The sequence below is a fragment of the Odocoileus virginianus genome, chromosome 23 (genome assembly GCF_023699985.2).
Source record: "Odocoileus virginianus isolate 20LAN1187 ecotype Illinois chromosome 23, Ovbor_1.2, whole genome shotgun sequence".
NCBI lineage: Eukaryota > Metazoa > Chordata > Mammalia > Artiodactyla > Cervidae > Odocoileus > Odocoileus virginianus.
Window position 1 is genome coordinate 3,688,305 of NC_069696.1, and position 22,427 is coordinate 3,710,731.

At 50.2% G+C, this 22,427-nt stretch overlaps 1 protein-coding gene across 2 annotated transcripts in view; it reads right to left on the reverse strand.

Moving 5' to 3' along the window:
- TSPAN9 (tetraspanin 9) overlaps positions 1-15,748 on the reverse strand; it is a 187,325-nt gene extending 171,577 nt beyond the window's left edge. Inside the window, exons 1-2 of one of the 2 annotated variants that reach the window (XM_070453171.1) lie at positions 15,729-15,748; positions 7,947-8,015 (exon numbers count right to left, since the gene is read on the reverse strand). The gene's annotated coding sequence lies outside the window, so the exon portion shown is untranslated. Of the gene's footprint in view, positions 1-7,946; positions 8,016-15,728 lie in introns of those variants that run through there. The other variant, XM_070453172.1, reaches the window with a different exon arrangement.
- Between the last annotated feature and the right edge of the window lie 6,679 nt (positions 15,749-22,427).

The following is a 22,427-nucleotide window of genomic DNA, read 5'->3' on the forward strand; positions in this document are numbered from 1 at the left end:
ATGCACGAAGCACCAGGCAGATGACAGGAGAAAAGAACATGGTGTGCAGGAAAGTGCACTTCATCAAGGCCAGCCCGGGGGCTCCAGGGAGAGGGAAATGTGATGAATGCGAGCCCTGGGAGGACTTCTCCAGCAGCTCGACAGCAGCATCCTCGAACCTGGGAGTGGCATTCCTCAACAACCCCAGAGCTGGTTCTCCCCCACCCACCCCGTCTCCTCCTGCCTCCCTGCCATTTCAGACATTTCACACGAAAGAAGAGATACCCCGCATGGCAGGTGATAAAACAGCTATACAAACAGAAACATCAGGGGAAGTCAGAATATGAAGTCCACTGTGAGTTTTCTGGGAAGCAGAGTCGGATCGAGTGGAAAGTCTTCTCGTTCCACCTCTGAAGGCGGGAGGGGACGGGGAGAGAAAGTCTGGAGCAACAGGGGTATCCCGTTTGCTGGGCGAATGAATGAATGAGTGGCAGGCAGAGGCCTGAGTCTGGAATGACCAGCTGGCTTTCATCAGGACCCTTGTTTCACTCACTGACACACATTCTCCGGAGATGCCATGAGAATCAGCAGCTGGTACCGAGCAGCCAAGGGGGCAGCAGCTTCTGGAGGGCAGGCAGACTCCCGCCCTACTTCTCAGCCAGAGAGCAGTCTGTTACAAAGCCCTCACTCTAGCTCACTCTCGCCTCCTGCCAGATAAGCCCCTCACACACACACAAGCATCCTGAATGTACTAAACCAGCAGGAGGGTCATGCCTCCTGACTTGCCAGTCTCCCTGAGTGACCCACGTGGGCAGAGGGGGCTGAGAAGTCCAGGCAGAGCCTGGACTGTCCTCTAGGGGTCTGTGAGGTTGATCCCCCAGCATCCTAGTCTTTTCTCCTGGGCCCATACATGGACTGCACACCCCCGCCCTCCCACTGCTCAACACACTTGCTCTTGATGTGACTCTGCCAGCACCCCCTCCCATCAACAGGGGTGTCTCTGCCCAGCCCTGAGGTTCCAGTGGGTCTGGTGACTTGCCCTGACCAAGCGGAGGGTGCATATTATATCGTGAAACCTCAGAACCTCCATCTCAAGAGGTCTTGAAGATTCCGTTAAAAGGCCAGTTCCCTTGAGAATGAGAAATCATGTCAGGGAAGAGAGGCCGAGCCACGAGCCAGCACCAGCCCGACATGTGCCAGAGGGGCTCCTGGACCACGCAGGCCCTGCAGAGACCCCAGCTGACCACCACCGCATCCACAAGCTCAGGTGCCAAGCCCAGCTGAGCCATGCCTGGTGCTGTGTGGACCAATGCAGAAAGACAACTAAACAAGTTTCCAGTTAGTATATTGTGCTTGTCGCTTAGTCGTGTCTGACTTTTTGGGACCCCATGGACTGTAGCCCACCAGACTCCTCTGTCCATGGAATTCTCCAGGCAAGAATTCTAGAGTGGGTTGTCATTCCCTTCTCCAGGGGATCCTCCCAACCCAGGGATCAAACCTGGTCTCCCACATTGCAGGCAGATTCTTCACCATCTGAGCCATCAGGGAAGCCCTTCCAGTTAGCATAATGCGATGCTATTTATGGAAATGAAGATAGTAGGTAAACAGCTGGATGCTAGTCTATCATTAAAATACCTGGAAAGAACATAAGCCGAAGCATTAATAGTGATTGCCTCAGAAGGGTAGGATTATAGAAGATTTTCCTTTTCTACAACATCTGTATCATTTGAAGGTTATAAGGAGTTTGTATTATTTTCTTTGCAACAATAACAAAAAGGTACTTTTAAAAAACTCACCTTGAATTCTGCAACAAGTCTATTTTCCTAAAAATCCATTTTCATTCTGGCAATCCACTGTTTGGGGGCCAACACCAGCTGTCCACTGCTAGTCTGCCAAGATCAGTCTCCTCTGGGGGGCACTCCAGGTGCCCCTGAGTAAAGGCCTGCCCCCATGGCCAGCTTGTTCTTCCCACTTCCAGCCCAATCACCGGGCCACGCCTGTCTTGACCCAACCTCCCAGCTTGCCATCCTGGTCTCTTAAGGCCAAGCCACATCTCCCCTGAGCTCCTCTGGAGGCCCTCAGAGAACAGCCCACCCAACCCTGCCCTCAATGAGACAGTGTCCAGCATTATTCTCCCCGCATTGCAGGGACTGACTGCCCCTCTAGGAGACATCCATGGACCCAAGCCAGCTGGCCACCACCATTCCCAGCTTCTCAGTCCACAGCAGGGGCAGGCAGAGCCCAGAGCAGAATCCACCCCGCTTCCCCCTCTGCTGCCCCAGCCTGGATGGTGGGTGGCGACCCCAAACTGGTGCCCCAGCCCAGCGGCAAGCCAATAGGAGTCCCTCTGTAACAGCTGCTAGTGTGGAGTGACTCACACCCGGGGGTGCTCCGAGAGCCCCCCCCCACCCTCGGGTCCCACGTGCTACATCCAGAGCCCAACTCTGGCTTCAAACCTGATCGCCTTCCTGGGGACCCAAGGGCTCCTCCTGATTCAGGACTCTGCAGTCAGCATGTCCAGTGTTTAGACAAAGCTGTAGAATCTCCCAGCATGAGACGAGCAGAAAATGGCAAGCTCCGAGCTCCACCTCACTTTCCCTGAGACAAAACATGTCATTCTACATGTTCACACCCCCTACTCCGACCAGCACCCTGCTCCTCCGAGCCCTTCCAACGCGGGGGTGGAACTTGCCAGGGCAGGACCCACACCCCCGGGGCTTGTTGGAGAGCACGGACCCACAGCCTCAGCCTCCACGCTGAGGCCAGCAGCCAGGTACTCTAAAGGGAGGGGGGCATTCACATCACAGGTATGTGCTGACCCGGTGAAAGGGCTCAGGTAGGCCTCCCAGCTAAGAGAACAATGCAGGAGAACATCCTCCTAGACAAACCCATGTGTGCAAACACACTGAGACAAGCACAAACATACTGACACACACATATACACACTCACACACACACATACACACACAGATATACACATACACACATGCATACTCACAGACACACACACATATACACACAGACATAGACATAGATACACACACTTGCACACAGATACTCACACACACACATATACACATGCAGACATACACACATGTATACACATGTATACTCACAGACACACATACACACATAGACATACTCACACACTTGCACACACACATACTGACACACATGCTCAGACACATGCTCAGACACACACAAACACATACACATACACACAGACATATACACACACATACACACACACTCACCTACACACACAGACATACACACACACTCGTGCGCACACATATACTCACACATAAACACATATTCACACATACACATGCACACACATACTCACTGACACATATACTCGTGCACACACATACACACACATATGGACACACATACACACACACATACTCAGACATGCACACATACACATATACACAGACATACTCACACACACATACACACATAGACACACACACTCGCAAGCACACATATACTCACACATAAACACATATTCACACATACACATACACACACATACTGACACACATACACATATACGCATACACACACACTCACACACATATACTCACGTGCACACATACACACACACACTCAGACACGCACACACACTCACACATATACACAGACATACACACACACTCACACACACACATGCTCACACATAAACACATATTCGCACATGTACATGCACACACATACTCACTGACACACACATATACTCGCACCCACACATACACACACATACTGACACACATACACACACACATACTCAGACACGCACACATACTCACACACATACACAGACATACTCACACACACACTGACACACACTCAAAGCCACACCCGGTTCCACCCGTGCTCTGAGCACCCCCTGAGATCACGCCCCTCCCCTGTCCACTGCTCTCAGAGGCCCGTTCCCACCCCAAGCCCTCTCCCCAGCTCTGAACCCAACATCCTCTCCTCCCGGGGTTGCAGGGAGCACAAGCTATGCTGGGACCGATGCCCCAGCACAGGGCCACTACCCACCAGGGCTCCAGGAGGCTGGCCCAGGTGGAGTGGGACGTTGTTCAGGTTTACAACAATTTACTCACTCTAATTTATTTTCTTTTTCACCTGTTGTTTTCCCAGTCGCTAAGTCATGACTGACTCTGCGACCCCACGGGCTGCAGCACACCAGCCTTCCCTGTCCTTCACTGTCTTCTGGAATTTGCTCAAGCTCATGTCCATTGAGTCAGTGCATTTTTTGGATCTGCACAAAGATGCTGTGAGGGTTAGCAGTGGCCCTGCGCTGCCAAGGCCAGGGCCAGAAACACATCAAGATCCTACATGGAGGGTTGAGGGACCCTCAGTCTTCCTGCAGTGACAGCCAAGCCTCCCCAACAAGTGGGGGGTTCCAGGGACCGGCTGAGCGGCCTAACTCTTCAGACCCCCTGGGCAGCTCTCCACCCCCATCCTTTCCTGTTTCCAGGACAAGGTCAGATATTTTTACTAATGCTGACACTGGGTGTAGAGATGATTACATGACTCTCAGAAAGCAAGCAAGTATTCAAAGTACAATAAATTTCCAAGTCCTGGAAAGGGAGTGGGGAGGGGGTGGGAAACTCAAACACAGATAGTATTAAGCCAGACACTCAAAACTCATCTCTAGGACTTCCCTAGTGGCTAAGCAGTAAAGAATCCTCCTGCCAATGCAGGAGACACTGGTTCAATCCCTGGTCTGGGAAGATCCCACATGACTTGGAACAACTAAGTTTATGCGTGTGTGCTAAGTTGCTTCAGTTGTGTCTGACTCTGCGATCCCATGGACTGGGGCCCACCAGGCTCCTCTGTCCAGGGATTCTCCAGGCAAGAATACTAGAGTGTGCTGGTATGCCCTCCTCCAGGGTATCTTCCCCACCCAGGGATGGAACCTGAGTCTCTCATGTCTCCTGCATTGGCAGGCAGGTTCTTTACCACTGGGAAGCCCAACTAAGTCCATGCACCACAATGATTGAGCCTGTGCTCTAGAAACCCGGGATCCGCAACTGCTGAAGCCCATGTGCCTAGAGCCCATGCTCTGAAACAAGAGAAACCACCACAATGAAAAGCCTATGCGTCGCAACTAGAGAGTAGCCCCCACTTTCCACAATTACAGAAAAGCCCTCACACAGCAACGAAGACCCAGCACAGCCAACAAGTAAAAATTATTAAAAAAAAAAAAACCCTCATCTACACATGGCTGCTGATTGGGGACCAAAGCACATGTGGTGATAGGTGAGCCCACAGACTCGCAGCTCCTGGCTGCCTCTTCCAGAGCCCCGCCAGAGCCGCTGAGTTTGGGCTGCGGATCTGATTTGAGAGGAGGGCAGGGGGAAGCAGGCCTCCACCAGGCAGAAGTTTTCATTCCACCAAACTGGGGCTCTAAGAAGATGCTAGTCGCTCAGTCGGGTCCAACTCTTTGCGACTTCATAGACTGTAGCCCACCAGGTTCCTCTGTCCATGGGATTTTCCAGGCAAGAATGCTTTAGTGAGTTGCCATTTCTTCCTCCAGGGGATCTTCCTGACCCAGGGATCGAACCCATGTCTCTTGTGTCGCAGGTAGATTCTTTGCCGTCTGAGCCACCTGGGAAGCCAGCGGCTCTAACTGACGCTCAGACTATGAATATGTTGGGCTGGGGCCCAGAGATGGGGCCTCTCACTCCTAAACTCATCAGGCTGGGGCAGGAAGCAGGTGAAATGAGAGTGGCCGCAGAGGCGTCAGCGCAGGACGGAAGTCAGGCCGCTAGTTAACCAGCCAGCCGGGCAGCCGTCTCTGTGGATATCCTCGGCCCCCAGCCCAGCTTCCATCAGGACTCAGAGCTCTGGTTCACTCATTAACCCCATCCTTCTGTCCTCTGTCCACCTCAAGGCCAAAGACAGAAGGCATCTGAGCGATGGAGGGGAGGAGACAGGCCTGCCCCAAGTCACCTAACCAGGCAGAGATAGACGACCATCCATACGGAGCTGGTCACCACTCCAGAGGCTCAACCACAAGACAAGACCTGGCCCAATCAAAGCCTGAGAAAGCTTCAGGAGGGGATAAACTTCCTGTCCAGAATGTCAGACCCCCCACATTCTGCCTTCAGCACAGACCCACAGAAGGACAACCGTCTGCCTAGACGGCAAGTAATGCTCAGCTGTCCGGCTCCTCCCTCGAGGCTCCTCCCAGCATGCTGGGCCTCGCAGGGCCCCTCTGGGCAGGCCCCAAGGGATCTCTGCGACGGGGCAGGACAAGGCAGGACCCACAATGACCCTCACCCACTTGTCCACAAGTCCCTCCATCCCGCCACCGGATTTTCAGCAGACCGGCTTCCCTCAGCCTGGCATTGTGCCGGCTGCCGGCCAGTCATCCTGTAGGCGGTGCCCCAAATCCCAGGGCGGCAGACTGAAAGCCCACACCACCCACCCCTAGGCCCCCAGGGAGGGGGGATGACTTAGAATGAGAGCCTACATCCTGGCTGCAGCAGACTGCAGACTCAAGGAGGGACGGGAGCAGATTCCCTGGCCTGATAGGAGGGGCCGAAGGTCAGCTGGGAAGGCTGGGGTGGCCGGCGTCTTGAGCCGCTGACCCCACCCCCAGCACTAAAGATGTGGTCTTAGGCAAGTCTCTGGCCTGCGCTCCACTTCAATTGCTGCCATTGCGAAACGGGAAATGATAGCTACCCCACAGGACCCTCGTGAAAATTAAATGAGAGTAAAATTAAGATTCAATACCGAAGTCGTATTAAATTAGGTGTGTCTGTGTGTGTGTTAGTCACTCAGTCGTGTCTGACTCTTTGTGACCCCATGGACTGCAGCCCGCCAGGCTCCTCTGTCCATGGGATTTTCCAGGCAAGAATACTGGAGTGGGTTGCCATTTCCTTCTCCAGAGGATCTTTCTGACCCTGGGATTGAACCTAGATCTTCTACATCAGATGCAGATTCTCTACCGCCTAAGCCACCAAGGAAACCTAAATTACTGGTGGACATACTGACACTGTGGCAGATGATGACGATGATAAATATGAACACTGGCACCCGAGTATCATGTGAAAAGCACAAAAGGCCAGTAAGAGGCCCAAGGCTGCTCCTGGAACTCCAAATAGCTGTGCCAGGACTCACAGAGAAGGGACTCTTGACAAGAAAATTTCCCAGCACCATCCTTATCACACACTACCCCCTCTACCACGCAGCCAGGTTCTGAAAGGTAAGAGATTCACAAACCACCCAGCAGGAGGAAGCCACAGGATAAAACAACATCAGTTAAAACGTTGAAAGACCCAGGTCTGTAGGCAGCAGCGCTGGAAACTGAATCAGCACCATCCACACCGGAAGCCTGGGTAGGCTGCTGCCCACCTCCAGCTCCACAGGGGCCTCGAAACACAGGTGCTGCGAAGAAAGATGCTACCAGCAATATCCCCCCGGAGCCTGCAGGCGCAGAGATGAGAACTCCCGGCGAGCATCCTGGCAGAGGGTGTCCACCCAGAGGGCCGGAGGCTTTCCTGCAGGGCCCAGTATAGAAGAACAGACACAGGTGGGACTGGCCAGATTCCCAGGGATTCTTCTGGCCGGCTAGTAGGAGGTCCTCCACCCTGGCTCCCAAGCCCACTGCCGGGAGGAGACAGGAAGCAGGAAGTTACAGACCTCTCCTGCACCCCCCAGGCTTCCTCCCTACCATCAGGTGGTCAAGAAAGAAATTAAGAATACTGCCAGCCACCATTCAGAAACAGTGAGGAGGAAGGAATATCTCCCCTGGCCCCCAAAGCCCAATTTAAGGAGCTTATCAATTCAAAGTCAAGAGCTGGCGAGCAGAGAGACAGCTAGAAAATGTCAACATCCCAGTCCATCCTCCCTCGCCAACCCACAGTGAAAGGGCAAGAGAGACTCTGGCTTTAGACAGTTAGACTTTCAGAGGCCCCACCACATGATGGACCCAGACTGGCACTGACCTGTTTTTTCCTTGAATGTCCTGTGAACACCTTGACGGCTGACAGATCAGAGACGATCCCAGGATATTTCTGCAGGAAAATACACAAAACACCAGGTCATTACCTGCTGTGAAGCCACTCCAGGGAGAAATCTGTCCAGCAACAACCATTCTTTGGTCTGCAGTCTCTCCCATCAAGAACCCATTCATTAGGACTTCCCTGGTAGTCCAGTGGCTATGACTGCACTCCCAATGCAGGGGACACAGGTTCAATCCCTGGTCAGGGAACTAGATTCCACAAGCTGCAACTAAGACCCTCCCAGGCGCAGCCAAATAAAATATTAAAAAAAAAAAAAACCTCATTCATTCAGCAGCTGGAGAAGGCCAGAAGGGCAAATGGGTTTTGGCTGCTGCGTCAGTTCACTCAGCTGGTGCGTGCTAAGTCGCTTCAGTCGTGTTCGACTCTTTGTGACCCCTTGGATCGTAGCCTGCCAGGCTCCTCTGTCCATGGAATTTTCCAGGCAGGAATACTGGAGTGGATTACCATGCCCTCCTCCAGGGGATCTTTCCGCCCCAGGGATCGAACCTGCATCTCTTCCATCTACTTGAACTGGCAGGCAGATTTTTTTTTACCACTAGCGCCACCTGGGAAGCACTCAGCAGATGGTGGGTGCTAAAGACCCAGCAGGAGAGACATCCGAGATGGATTAGTGATGTCTGCTAGGGGCCCTTCTAACAGTAAGAGTATCTGTGCCAGGTATTTGCCAAGGGTAGACCCTTGGCATCCAAGGATTTAATATTTGGAATTCTGACCACTCACAGTGAGACAGTTTCATATATCTGAAAGTGTGTAACTTGACTGAGACAGGAGAGAGACCCTCCGAGGCCACTTTGTTGCATCCATCTCTGACTCATCCAAAGTTACTTTTTTAATGTAATTTATTTATTTTTGGCTGTGCTGGGTCTTTGTTGCTGTGTGGGCTTTTCTCTAGTTGCAGGGAGCAGGGGCTACTCTCACTGCGGGGAATGGGCTTCTCATTGCTGTAGCTTCTCTTGCTGTGGAGCACGGGCTCTAGGGCACACAGGTTTCAGTAGTTGCGGTTCTCAGGCACTAAAGTACTGGAATACAAAAGTTGTGGTGCACAGGCTTCCTTGCTTCGAGGCACGTGGGATCTTCCCAGACCAGATGACCCACATCTCTGGCACTGGCAGGTGACTTCTACACCACTGAGCCACCAGTGAAAGCCCCAAAGTTACTTTCAAGGAGCAATAAAAACTTGGTGGAAAATGGCCATCAAGTGAGAGATTAAACTGTTGCAGAAGTTGAAAGCGTGGTTAATTTGGGATGTGAAGATATATACAGGAAACATTTGGCCCTTCGTGGAAACATGACTCTGGAGAAAGTCAGGCTCATGCACAAATAGTGCTGCAGAAGCAAACTTGGGATTCTAGAAGGTACAAGGTTCCCCCAACACAATCTACTCATTGGTCCAACTGAGCTGTTCAAAGCCCCAGCACTTTCTCAGTGCTGTTCCTCAGCCTCACCCTTCCTTCTTTCTGTCGAAACGAAAGCGGCCCTTCAGCGTTCACGTCAAACACCACCTGGTACATGACGTGTTCCTCTAGAATCAGGGTGATCAACTCCACCCATGTTTGAATCCATATTCTACTCTCATAGGCTGCTCACCCTATATTTTGAATTGTCATTTTTCGGAAGATCTTTCTTAACCCTTTACTGCATTATGTGCCCCATGAAGACAAGGATCTTTACCGTTTTCATTTTTGTATCAGATCAGTCCAGTCGCTCAGTCGTGTCAGACTCTTTGCAACCCCATGGACTGCAGGACGCCAGGTTTCCCTGTCCATCACCAATTCACAGAGCTTGCTCAAATTCATGTCCATCAAGTCAGTGATGCCATGCAACCATTTCATCCTCTGTCAGCCCCCTCTCCTGCCTTCAGTCTTTCCCAGCATCAGGATCTTTTCTAAAGAGCCAATTCTTCATATCAGGTGGCCAAAGTATTGGAGCTTCAGCTTCAGCATCAGTCCTTCCAATGAATGTTCAGGACTGATTTCCTTTAGGATTGACTAGTTGGATCTCTTTGCAGTCCAGGGGACTCTCAAGAGTCTTCTCCAACACCACAGTTCAAAAGCATCAATTCTTCGGCGCTCAGCCTTCTTTATGGTTCAACTCTCACATCCATGCATGACTACTGGAAAAATCATAGCTTTGACTATAGGGACCTTTGTTGGCAAAGTAATGTCTCTGCTTTTTAATATGCTGTCTGAGTCTGTCCTAGCTGTTCTTCCAAGGAGCAAGCATCTTTTAATTTCATGGCTGCAATCACTGTTACAAGTGATTTTGGAGCCCAAGAAAATAAAGTCTGTCACTGTTTCTGTTGTTTCCCCATCTATTTGCCATGAAGTGATGGGACCAGATGCCATGATCTTCGTTTTTTGAATGTTGAGTTTTAAGCCAGCTTTTTCACTCTCTTCTTTCACTTTCATCAAAAGGCTCTTTAGTTCCTCTTCACTTTCTGCCATAAGGGTGGTGTCACCTGCATATCTAAGGTTATTGATATTTCTCCCAGCAATCTTGATTATAGCTTGTGCTTCATCCAGCCCGGCATTTCACGTGATGTACTCTGCATATAAGTTATATATAAGCAGGGTGACAATATACAGCCTTGACATACTCCTTTCTCAATTTGCCAACAGTCTGTTGTTCCATGCCCGGTTCTAACTGTTGCTTCTTGACATGCATACAGATTTTTCAGAAGGCAAGTAAAGGTGGTCTGGTATTCCCATCTAAGAATTTTCCAGTTTGTTGTGATCCACACAGTCAAAGGCTTTGACACAATGAAGAAGAAATAGACATTTTTCTGGAATTCCCTTGTTTTTTCTATGTATGACCCAAGTGATGTTGGCAATTTGATCTCTGGTTCCTTGCCTTTTCTACATCCAGCTTGAACATCTGGAAGTTCTCGGTTCACATACTATTGAAGCCTACCTTGGAGAATTTTGAGCATTACTTTGCTAGCATGTGACATGAGTTCAATTGTGCAGTAGATTGAGCATTCTTTGGCATTGCCTGTCTAAGGGACTGGAATGAAAACTGACTTTTCCCAGTCCTGTGGCCACTGCTGAGTTTTCCAAATTTGCTGGCATATTGGGTGCAGCACTTTAACACCATCATCTTTTAGGATTTGAAATAGCTCAGCTGGAATTTCATCACCTCCACTAGCTTTATTCATAGTGATGCTTCCTAAGGCCCACTTGACTTCACACTCTGGGATGTCTGGCTCTAGGTGAGTGACCACACCATCATGGTGATCTGGGTCATTAAGATCTTTTTGTATAGTTCTTCTGTGTATTCTCACCATCTCTTCTTAATATCTTCTGCTTCTGTTAGGTCCATACCATTTCTGTCCTTTATTTTTTCTGTCCTTATATGCAGTGTCCATCTTTGCATGAAATGTTCCCTTGGTATCTCTAATTTTTTTAAGAGATCTCTAGTCTTTCCCATTCTATTGTTTTGTATCATCAGATGGAGATCAGCACAAACTCTTTTTTTAACATTAAGAAAGCTTTATTTATTATTTATTTCGGTTGCACTGGGTCTTTGTTGCAATGCAGGTTCTCCAGTTGTGGTGTGTGGACTTAGTCACTGTATACAAACTCTTACTTGCAGTATGTGGGATCTTAGTTCCCCGACCAGGGATCAAACCCAGGCCCCTGCATTGGGAGTGCAGAGTCTTATCCACTGGACCACGAAGAAAGTCCAGGCACAGACTCTTGTACTAAGACACACATTAAAGAATCACCCCCAAGCAGTGTGGCAAAGCCAGGAGAGATGAAAACATAAAATGCCAAAAGGTTCTTTGGGGATGGCTCTGCAAAGGAGCTCATCCTAGACATGAGTAGGATCCTAAAGAGTGGAAGGAAGGAATAGGGAGGCGCAATTCAGGAAGGTAGAACAGTTTGACTAAGAGACAAAGAAGAAATGAGCCAGGCATGCTGGGAGGTGAGTCTGGCTGGCACTGGGGATCCCTGGGGAAGAGAGTGGAAGATGAAGCTGGACAGGCAGGGCAGGTTGGATGGGAAAGATGTGTGTGTGTGCGTGCTCCATAGCTTCGGTCATGTCCAAGTCTTTGCACCCATATGGACTGTAACCCACCAATCTCCTCTGTCCATGGGATTTTCCAGGCAAGGATACTGAAGCCATGCCCTCCTCCAGGATCTTCCCGACCCAGGAATCGAACCCGTGTCTCCTGTGTCTCCTGCATTAGCAAGCAGGTTCTTTACCCACTTAGCCATCTGGGAAGCCCAAGAAGGATGTGCAGTGCCAGCTAAAGCACCTGGATTAGATCCACACACTCTGAGTCCGTGGGGTGCCCACCACAGCAGGCCTGAGTCTTGACAGTAGAAGAAGTCCTGTCCTCCTCTGTGAGCCTAGCTCCTCAGCTAGGTTATAAATAACAGGCACCACTTAACTGCACACCTGCTGTGTCTGAGGCCCTAAGCTACATGCTTCACATATATGCTCTCACTGCTCCTTCCAACAGCCCTGAGAGCTGGTATTGTTATCCTCCTTTTGTAAGCAGCAAGGGAAAGCTCAAAGAGGTGAAGGCACTTGCCCCAGGCCTCACTTGCTCACTCATTTACTGAACAGATCGGCTGGTGCTGGGGCTTCCCAGGAGGCTCAATGGTAAAGAATCTGCCGGCCAATGCAGGAGACTCAGGAGATACAGGTTCAATATCTCGGTGGGGAAGATGCCCTGGAGGGGGACATTGCAACCCACTCCGGCATTCTTGCCTGGAAAATCCCATGGACAGAAGAGCCTGGCAGGCTACGCTCCATGGGGTCACAAAGAGTCGAACACAACTGAACGACTGAGCAGGCACATGGCCGGTGCTGAAGTTACATTCACAGGAATGAGGACTGGCACTCTGGCCAGCTACCTACTTGCCTTATTCATTCCTCAGGGGCAACATTTATTAAGGACATCAGTCAGTCAGTTCAGTCGCTCAGTCGTGTCCGACTCTTTGCGATATAGTAGGAGCCTGATAAACCACCCTGAGTAGAGTGGAGATAGCCGGGGGCTGAGGACTACAGTTTAATGGATGTACAGTTTCAGTTTTGCAGATAAAAAAATTCTGGAGACCTGTTGTAGGACCATGTGAATATACTTCCTGAAACTGAACTGTACATTTTTAAATGGTTATGATGGTCATTTTTATGCATTTCTTTTACCACAATTAAAAACAGAAAATAAACAAAGAGCACATTAACTCATTGATTGGCTGCTGACAGCATCTTACACTGTTAGATATCCAAGGATGGAAGAAACCCTAAAAACATTTTAACCCATAATCATCCAAAACAGAGGACTGGAGACTTCCCTAGAGATCCAGTGGTTAGGACTCTGAGCATTCAATGCAAGAGGCACAGGTTCGATTCCTGGTCAGGGAACTGGCAGAAGCCCTAGGGCATGACCAAATTCAAAAAACAAATAGAGGCCTGGAGAGGGGCGGTAATTTGCCCAGGATTGCACAATTAGGCGATGTTAGGACGAAGGTCAGAGCCCAGGTCTTCCAGGTTCAACAGTGAAGAATGACAGAGGCAGCTGGCATAGCAGAAAACACAGCCTAAGGGGTCAGAAGCCACGGGTTCAAGTTCTGCTTCTCCCACTTGGAGTTCTGTGACCTCAGAAAAGTCATTTATTCTCTCTGAGCCTCATTTTCCTAAACTATAAGGGGCAATTTAAAATGACAAGTGCTTGGGGACTTCCCTGGTGCTCCAATGGCTAGGGCTCCATACTCCAGGAGGCCTAGGCTCGACCCCTAGTCAGGGAACTAGATCCACATGACGCAACTAAAGATCCTGCACGGCCCATCGAAGATAGAAGATTCTGAGTGCTGCAACGAAGATCCAAAAGCAGCCAAAGAAATGCACATTTTATTTCAAAAAAATTTTTAACTATGTAAAAAAATAAAAATGTGTTCATCAATTTAAAGATTAAAATATGATTTGCTGCTGTTGTTTAGTCACTAAATCATGTCCTACGCTTTGCAACCCCATGGGCCCCTCTGTCCATGGGATTTCCCAGGCAGGAATACTGGAGTGGGTTGCCATTTCCTTATCCAAGAGATGTTTCCAACCCAGGGATTGAACCCATATCTCCTGAATTGCAGGCAGATTCTTTACCACTGAGCCACCAGGGAAGCCCATAAAATATGATTTAATCAGATAAAAAAAATCCCCTCTCCATTCTGGTTCACTCTCAGCTGTTCCTGGCCTTGCACACAGCAGGTCTTCAACGAGCGAATATAGAACTGAATCACCGTTCAAGTTTTATCCACCCCAACCCTCCTCCCTCACTCACCCCCTCAACCCACAGCTCAGTTGCATGGCCCTGCCAGGACCCGGCAGAGGGTAGGAAGCCAGTGTGAACGGTCTGCCTCCGTGGCTGCATTCCTTAGCTAAATATAAATGATTTGTCCAGGCCATTGTTTGAAATTGTCCATAATATGTCTCCTCCCCTTCCCATTACTTACAATGACAAGTTGACTGCACATCTTTATAGCAGAACATACATACAGAACATTCTCTGTGGTTATTTTTAGTAAAGAGAGGGAAGCTGGCTGATACGCAGGGATCAGAGCGTGAGTCCTCAGTTTTCTCCACTAGTCCAGGAAAGCTTCCTGGAGGAGGAAATACCTGAGTCATCCCAGGGGACAGCTGCCTGTCAGAAGGGCATCCTCACATAACGAGTTTGGTTCTCTGCAGTCTTATCCATGTTTGGGGTATGGGGAAGAAAGGTCTAACCAGCCCGGGGGACCCCTGCTGCTGCTGCTGCTGCTAAGTCGCTTCAGTTGTGTCCAACTCTGCGACCCCATAGACGTCAGCCCACCAAGCTCCTCCATCCCTGGGATTCTCCAGGCACGGATACTAGAGTGGGTTGCCATTTCCTTCTCCAGGGGACCCCATACTACCCTAATGCTTCAAACCTCCCCAGACACTAGCAGCATTGGGGAAAGAAGCAGAGAAGGGACAGTATCTTTTCCAAAGACAGGAGATCCAAGACTCCAGCTCTGAAATACACGACTACAAACACTGCTCTTGGTAAGGAGCCAGATTCTTGTTTGGACTTTTTAATTTTTTTATAACCACAGAAAGTTTTTTAAAGTCCCAAACTTGGATGCACAGATGGGCTACATCCCAGACCTCGGGGCCTGCCAAAGCCCTGTCACTGAGTGCCGACCTGCCAGGGGTGGCCCAAGGGGTGGTCGGGGAGCTCCGGGGCTGCACGCGGTACTCCAGCCCTGCGCGAGCCCCCGGCCCTCCCTGGGGGCGCTGAAGGGACCTCCCCCGGCCGGCCCGCTGGGTCCTACAGTCAGAACCCCTTGACAGCTCCGGGGCTCCGCCTTCCTGCTGCATCCTACAGACCCCCATCCCTCCGCCTAGGGTTCCGCCGGCCACTCCCGCACCCCGTTCCCGGAAGGTCCTCCTCCGAGCCTTTCTCCGTGCAGACCCCTCCTCGCCCCGTTCCCGGGCCCAGCACACGTCGTCCCCTTCGGGCGGCTTGCCGCCCCCTCACAGGGCGCCGATCCCACCCCTCCCTCAGCTGGCCCACTGCCGCCCCCCACACCCTTTCCAGGGGCGCCCTGGGCCGCTCGCCCCTCCGCGGACCGGGTCGGGGGCTTGCCGGCCCGCCCCCAGCCGGTCCGGGACTGTAACTCTGCTTGTTCCCGAGCCCCCGGCCCGCGGCCCGCCGCCCCGCCTGCCCCGGGCCGCACTCACCGAGCTCCCAGGAATGTGGGGTCCGGCTCGATCGCGCTCGCGCGCCGCCGCCACTACCTCAGCCAGCGGAAACAGGGGGCGGGGCCTGCCCTGGACTGCGAGGCCGCGGGGCGGGGCCTGCCGAGGGGGTGGGGCGGGGTCTGTCCTGGAATGGCGAGGGCGCGGGGCGGGGCGCGGGCGCGGGGCGGGGCCTGCCGAAGGGGAGGGGCGGGGCCTTCCCTGGAACGGCGAGGGCGCGGGGCGGAGCGAGGCCGGGGGTGGGGCGGGGTCTGCCCGGGAATGGCGAAGTCGCGGGGCGGGGCAGGGCCGGCCTAGGGGCGGGGTTGGACAAGGGGGCGGGGCGAGGCGGGGTCGGCCGCGGAACTGCAAGGCCGAGGGGGCCCGAGCCCGGCGCGAGGGGTGGGGGAAGGGACGGAAGCGGGGACCTCGAGCGGACACTGCGGGTGGGGCGGCCGCTGGGGAAGGGGTGCCCGAGGCTGAGAGCGGGGTCTGGGGCCGGGGACCTCCAGCACCCCCGGTCAGATCCCCAGCGTTGGAGTTGGAGGGACTCAGCCGGACAGTGCCGGACTCGGACTCCCCGGGCCAGGCATCCCGGGCCTGGCCCAGGCGTGGCTGCCCTCCGGGAGACTTCCTCCCTCCCCCGCGCCTGGATTCTTGGATCAGCCTCTCCTCCGGGGCACTGGTACGACCCTTGCCCCTGCCCCATGCATGGGCCAGAGTGTAGGGGGAGATGTGGGCCTGGAGGTTCGCGCCCCCGTGCCCAGTCTGGTCCCAACTGGGGTCGCAGCCTTGCCACTGGAGCCGGGTCCTGTACCCCTGCCGCCACACCTAGTCAGGAGACCACGCGCTGGAGGAGCTGCTGTCTGCCTCCCCAAGAGTCATGGCCTCTTAAGTGTTGGTAAAGGGCACCACGCGCCCTGAGAACCTGACCAGCAGCTGGACAAACTCAGGTTACACATCTCCGCCCCAGGGTTTCCTATAGGCCTTCCTTCCTGGGCCAGGACTCTCTTTCAAAGTGACCCCTAAACAGCTCCATTACTGTCATAGAAATGCATTCTGTGCTTCTCACGTGCACCATCCCCTGCTAAGTATGATTTGAGACAAAGTTTTTTCAACTGACTCATCACCAGAGTCTCCTTGGCCTTTCCTAGTTGGACTGGCAGCTAGGAAATCATACACACAATCTTATTTTTGTCTGTTAGCTTGAACCCAATAATCCATTGCCTCTGACTCCCCTCTCCCTTCAAACCTTTGTTCAATGCCCCCATAAAGTCTTCGCAGGCTGACCCCCCTGCCCCACCCCACAATCTCTCCAGTCACTAGGACAGCCTTTAGCACATGTAACCACTCCTCCCAGCTTCCAGAAGAGGAAGGTGAGACCAGAGAGGGAAAGGGACTTGCTGTCGTGTCCGCTAGGTAAGTGATCTTACCGTAAAAACACTGGGAGCAGCCTCGGGTGGTAAAACGGGGCTTTGGAGCCAGACAGCCCTGGGATTGAACCCCAGCCCTGCCTTTCATGGGCTGTGACCACTCTAGGCCTCAGTTTCCTCACCTGAGAGATGGGGTTTAATAATACCAATCCAGTAATACCAATCCCCAAACAGTAATGCTGAAAAAGCTAAAGTTGAACGGTTCTATGAAGACCTACAAGACCTTCTAGAACGAACACCCAAAAAAGATATCCTTTTCATTATAGGGGACTGGAATGCAAAAGTAGGAAGTCAAGAAACACCTGGAGTAACAGGCAAATTTGGCCTTGGGGTACAGAATAAAGCAGGGCAAAGGCTAATAGAGTTTTGCCAAGAGAATGCATTGATCATAGCAAACACCTTCTTCCAACAACACAAGAGAAGACTCTACACATGGACATCACCAGATGGTCAACACCAAAATCAGATTGATTATATACTTGCAGCCAAAGATGGAGATGCTCTATACAGTCAGCAAAAACAAGACCGGGAGTTGACTGTGGCTCAGATCATGAACTCCTTATTGCCAAATTCAGACTTAAATTGAAGAAAATAGGGAAAACCACTAGACCATTCAGGTATGATCTAAATCAAATTGCTTATACAGTGGAAGTGAGAAATAGATTTAAGGGACTAGATCTGATAGAGTGCCTGATGAACTATGGATGGGGGTTCGCGACATTGTACAGGGGACAGGGGGCAAGACCATCCCCAAGAAAAAGAAATGAAAAAAGCAAAATTGCTGTCTGAGGAGGCCTTACAAATAGCTGTGAAAAGAAGAGAAGCAAAAAGCAAAGGAGAAAAGGAAAGATATACTCATTTGAATGCAGAGTTCCAAAGAATAGTAAGGAGAGATAAGAAAGCCTTCCTCAGTCATCAGTGCAAAGAAATAGAGGAAAATGATAGAATGGGAAAGACTAGAGATCTCTTCAAGAAAATCAGAGATACCAAGGGAACATTTCATGCAAAGATGGGCTCAATAAAGGATACAAATGGTATGGACCTAACAGAAGCAGAAGATATTAAGAAGAGGTGGTAAGAATACACAGAAGAACTGTACAAAAAAGATCTTCACGACCCAGATAATCCCGATGGTGTGATTACTCACCTAGAGCCAGACATCCTGGAGTGTGAAGTCAAGTGGGCCTTAGGAAGCATCACTATGAACAAAGCTAGTAGAGGTGATAGAATTCCAGTTGAGCTAATTCAAATCCTAAAAGATGATGCTGTGAAAGTGCTGCACTCAATATGCCAGCAAATTTGGAAAACTCAGCAGTGGCCACAGGACTGGAAAATGTCAGTTTTCATTCCAATCCCTAAGAGAGGTAATGCTAAAGAATGCTCAAACTACCACACAATTGCACTCATCTCACACAGGAAACAGCAACCCTCTCCAGTATTCTCGCCTGGAAAATCCCATGGATGGAGGAGTCTGGTAGGCTACAGTCCATGGGGTAGCAAAGAGTCGGACACGACTGAGTGACTTCACTTTCTTTCTTCACACGCTAGTAAAGTAATGCTTCAAATTCTCCAAGTCAGGTTTCAGCAATACATGAACCGTGAAATTCCAGATGTTCAAGCTGGTTTTAGAAAAAGCAGAGGAACCAGAGATCAAATTGCCAACATCTGCTGGATCATAAAAAAAAGTAAGAGAGTTCCAGAAAAACATCTATTTCTGCTTTATTGACTATGCCAAAGCCTTTAACTGTGTGGATCACAACAAACTGTGGAAAATTCTGAAAGAGATGGGAGTACCAGACCACCTGATCTGCCTCTTGAGAAACCTGTATGCAGGTCAGGAAGCAGCAGTTAGAACTGGACATGGAACAGCAGACTGGTTCCAAATAGGAAAAGGAGTATGTCAAAGCTGTATACTGTCACCCTGCTTATTTAACTTATATGTAGAGTACATCATGAGAAATGTTGAGCTGGGTGCAGCACAAACTGGACTCAAGATTGCCAGGAGAAATATCAATAACCTCAGATATGCAAATGACACCATCATTATGGCAGAAAATGAAGAAGAACTAAAGAGCCTCTTGATGAAAGTGAAAGAGGAGAGTGAAAAAGTTGGCTTAAAGCTCAACATTCAGAAAACAAAGATCATGGCATCCAGTCCCATCACTTCATGGCAAATAGATGGGGAAACAGTGGAAAGAGTGACAGACTTTATTTTGGGGGGCTCCAAAATCACTGCAGATGGTGACTGCAGCCATGAAATTAAAAGATGCTTACTCCTTGGATGAAAAGTTATGACCAATCTAGACAGCATATTATAAAACAGAGACAACTTTGCTAACAAAGGTCCATCTAGTCAAGGCTATGATTTTTCCAGTAGTCATGTATGGATGTGAGAGCTGGACTCTAAAGAAAGCTGAGCGCCAAAGAATTGATACTTTTGAACTGTGGTGTTAGAGAAGACTCTTGAGAGTCCTTTGGACTGCAAGGAGATCCAACCAGTCAATCCTAAAGGAAATCAGTCCTGCATATTCATTGGAAGGACTGATGTTGAGCTGAAACTCCAATACTTTGGCCACCTGATGTGAAGAGCTGATTCATTTGAAAAGACCCTGATGCTGAGAAAGATTGAAGGCAGGAGGAGAAGGGGACGACAGAGGATGAGATGGTTGGATGGCATCACCAACTCAATGGGCATGAGTTTGAGTAAACTCCGGGAGTTGGTGATGGACAGGGAGGCCTGGCGTGCTGCAGTCCTTGGGGTCTCAAAGAGTCAGACATGACTGAGTGACTGGACTGAAATACCAATTCCATGGGGTTGATGAGATGACCAAGATGGTTGAAGCAAAAGTACAATATTCGATTCATGATGGGTGCAAACATTAGCTTCCCCCTACCCTTTAATGGAAGATAAGCAAATCTGAAATAGGATGATGGAGACTAGGGATCGGAAGAAACCTTAGAAGAATCCCCTCAATAGAGTCACAGATGTAGAAATTGAATTTATGGTTACCAAAGGAAAAACAGAGGAGATAAATTGGGAGACTGGGACTGACATATACATACTACTATATACAAAATAGATAACTAATAAGGACCTACTGTATAGCACAGGGGGCTTCCCTGGTAGCTCAGCTGGTAAAGAACCCACCTGCAATGCAGGAGACCCCGGTTCAATTCCCGAGTGAGGAATCTCTCCCCTGGAGAAGGAATAGGCTACCCACTCCAGTATTCTTGGGCTTCCCTGGTGGCTCAGATGGTTAAGAATTCGCCTGCAATGCGGGAGACCTGGATTCAATCCCTGGGTTGGGAAGATCCCCTGAAGGAGGGCATGGGAACCCACTGCAATATTCTTGCCTGGAGAATCCCCATGGACAGAGGTGCCTGGCAGGCTACAGTCCATGGGGTCGCAAAGACTCAGACACGACAGAGCAGCTAAACACAACACAGCACGATATAGCACAGGGAACTCGACTCAATACTCTGTAATGACCTATATGGGAATAGAATCTAAAAAAGAGTGGATACAAGTATATGTATAACTGAGCCACTTTGTTGTACACCTGAAATTAACACAACATTGTAAACCAACTATAATTCAATTAAAAATTTTTAAATAACGTAGAAAGTGGCCACAAACTTCCTCTCTTTCAACACATCCAGAGATGGAGGACTCGTGCCTCTGAAGGGGTTTCCAGCTGGAAGAGGAGCCGTGGAGGATACAGCAGAGAGGAGGCCTTGATGCCTTGAGGTCTGTGGGGCAGACACATGCCCACCACGTCCACCGAGGACAAAACTCAAGCAAATGACTTGACAAGCAGGCAGGACACTCTTAAGGCAGGAAGACAACACCTGCTGGAGTTAAGTCACCCCCTAAAGCACAAGGCTACAGTTTACTGTTCTGGGATCTTAGGGTGTGTCAGGGAGTTTCAGTCCTGGGGATTCTGAAAATACTGAGGAAAAACCTCCATGGATGGGGTGCTCATGTTCAGATTCTTGGGACATAGCCCATGAACTTCTCTTGTCCCGGCATCGTTACTAACGGTACCCTTCTCACTCTTAAAATATCTTCATTTGGACAATAAAGTACATCACATTAACTCTGGAAAAAGGCAGGAGTCAAAGAGCCTCTTCCAGGTCTGGACGCCAGCAATTCTCCTGGAATTTCTGGATCCCCAGAGACTTCAAGAGATAGTGTGCTAGTTTATCCCCTTGAAATCACCAAATCAAATCGAAAATGATAATAAGCAAAAAGTCAAGCTAAGGGACAGGCAGGGCCTGCTGAATCGCGACACCTAGTGGGGAGAGTTCAGAGTGCTGGAGGCTAGGTTAAAGGGACACCCCGGGACTGGCCATTGGTTGCTTCAAGTCAGCCGGTAAAGCAAGAACAACAGCTAACATTTACCAAGTGCTACATTTTCCGATAGTCATGTACGGATGTGAGAGCTGGACCATAAAGAAGGCCGAGTGCTGAAGAAGTGATGCTTTTGTTCTGTGGTGCTGGGGAAGACTCTTGAGAGTCTGTTGGACAGCAAGGAGATCAAATCAGTCAATCCTAAAGGAAAAACACCCTGAATATTCATTGGAAGGACTGATGCTGAAGCTGAAACTCCAATACTTTGGCCACCTGATGCGAGAGCTGACTCCTTGGGAAAGACCCTGATGCTCAGAAAGGTTAAGGGAGTAGGAGAAGGGGGCGACAGAGGATGCGATGGTTGGATGGCATCACCGACTCAGTGGACATGAATTTCAGCAAACTCTGGGAGATAGTGAAGGACAGGGAAGCCTGGAGTGCTGCAGTCCTTGGGGCCACAAAGAGTCTGACTACTTAGCAACTGAACAACAACAACAACATGGCTCACCTGCTTTAATTAGTTGAATCCTTGTAACAACTTCATGACATAAGGGCTACCATCATCCTTGCACTTTACAGAGAAGGAAAGCAAGGCTCAGAAAAGTTAGGTAACATCCTCCAGGTCATTTAGCTAGTGAATGGGCACATCACTGCCTCCTGGTCCAGTCTCCATCAGCTAGAGGACGAAGCTCCTTCAGAGGTATCCCCCATCTAAGATGACTTCAACCAACCCTCTGACATGGAGATGATGCAAGGGAACGGTGAGATGCAGAGTATGTACCAGGAGGTCTGTTTCCACTTCTGATAGAAAAGAGTAGTTGTTTTTGTACCAGTCAGGGACTAAATGTGGGGCATTAAACCAGACAATGAGGACGTCTATAAATCATCTGTTCAAGGCACAGTGGAGCTGCTCATTTA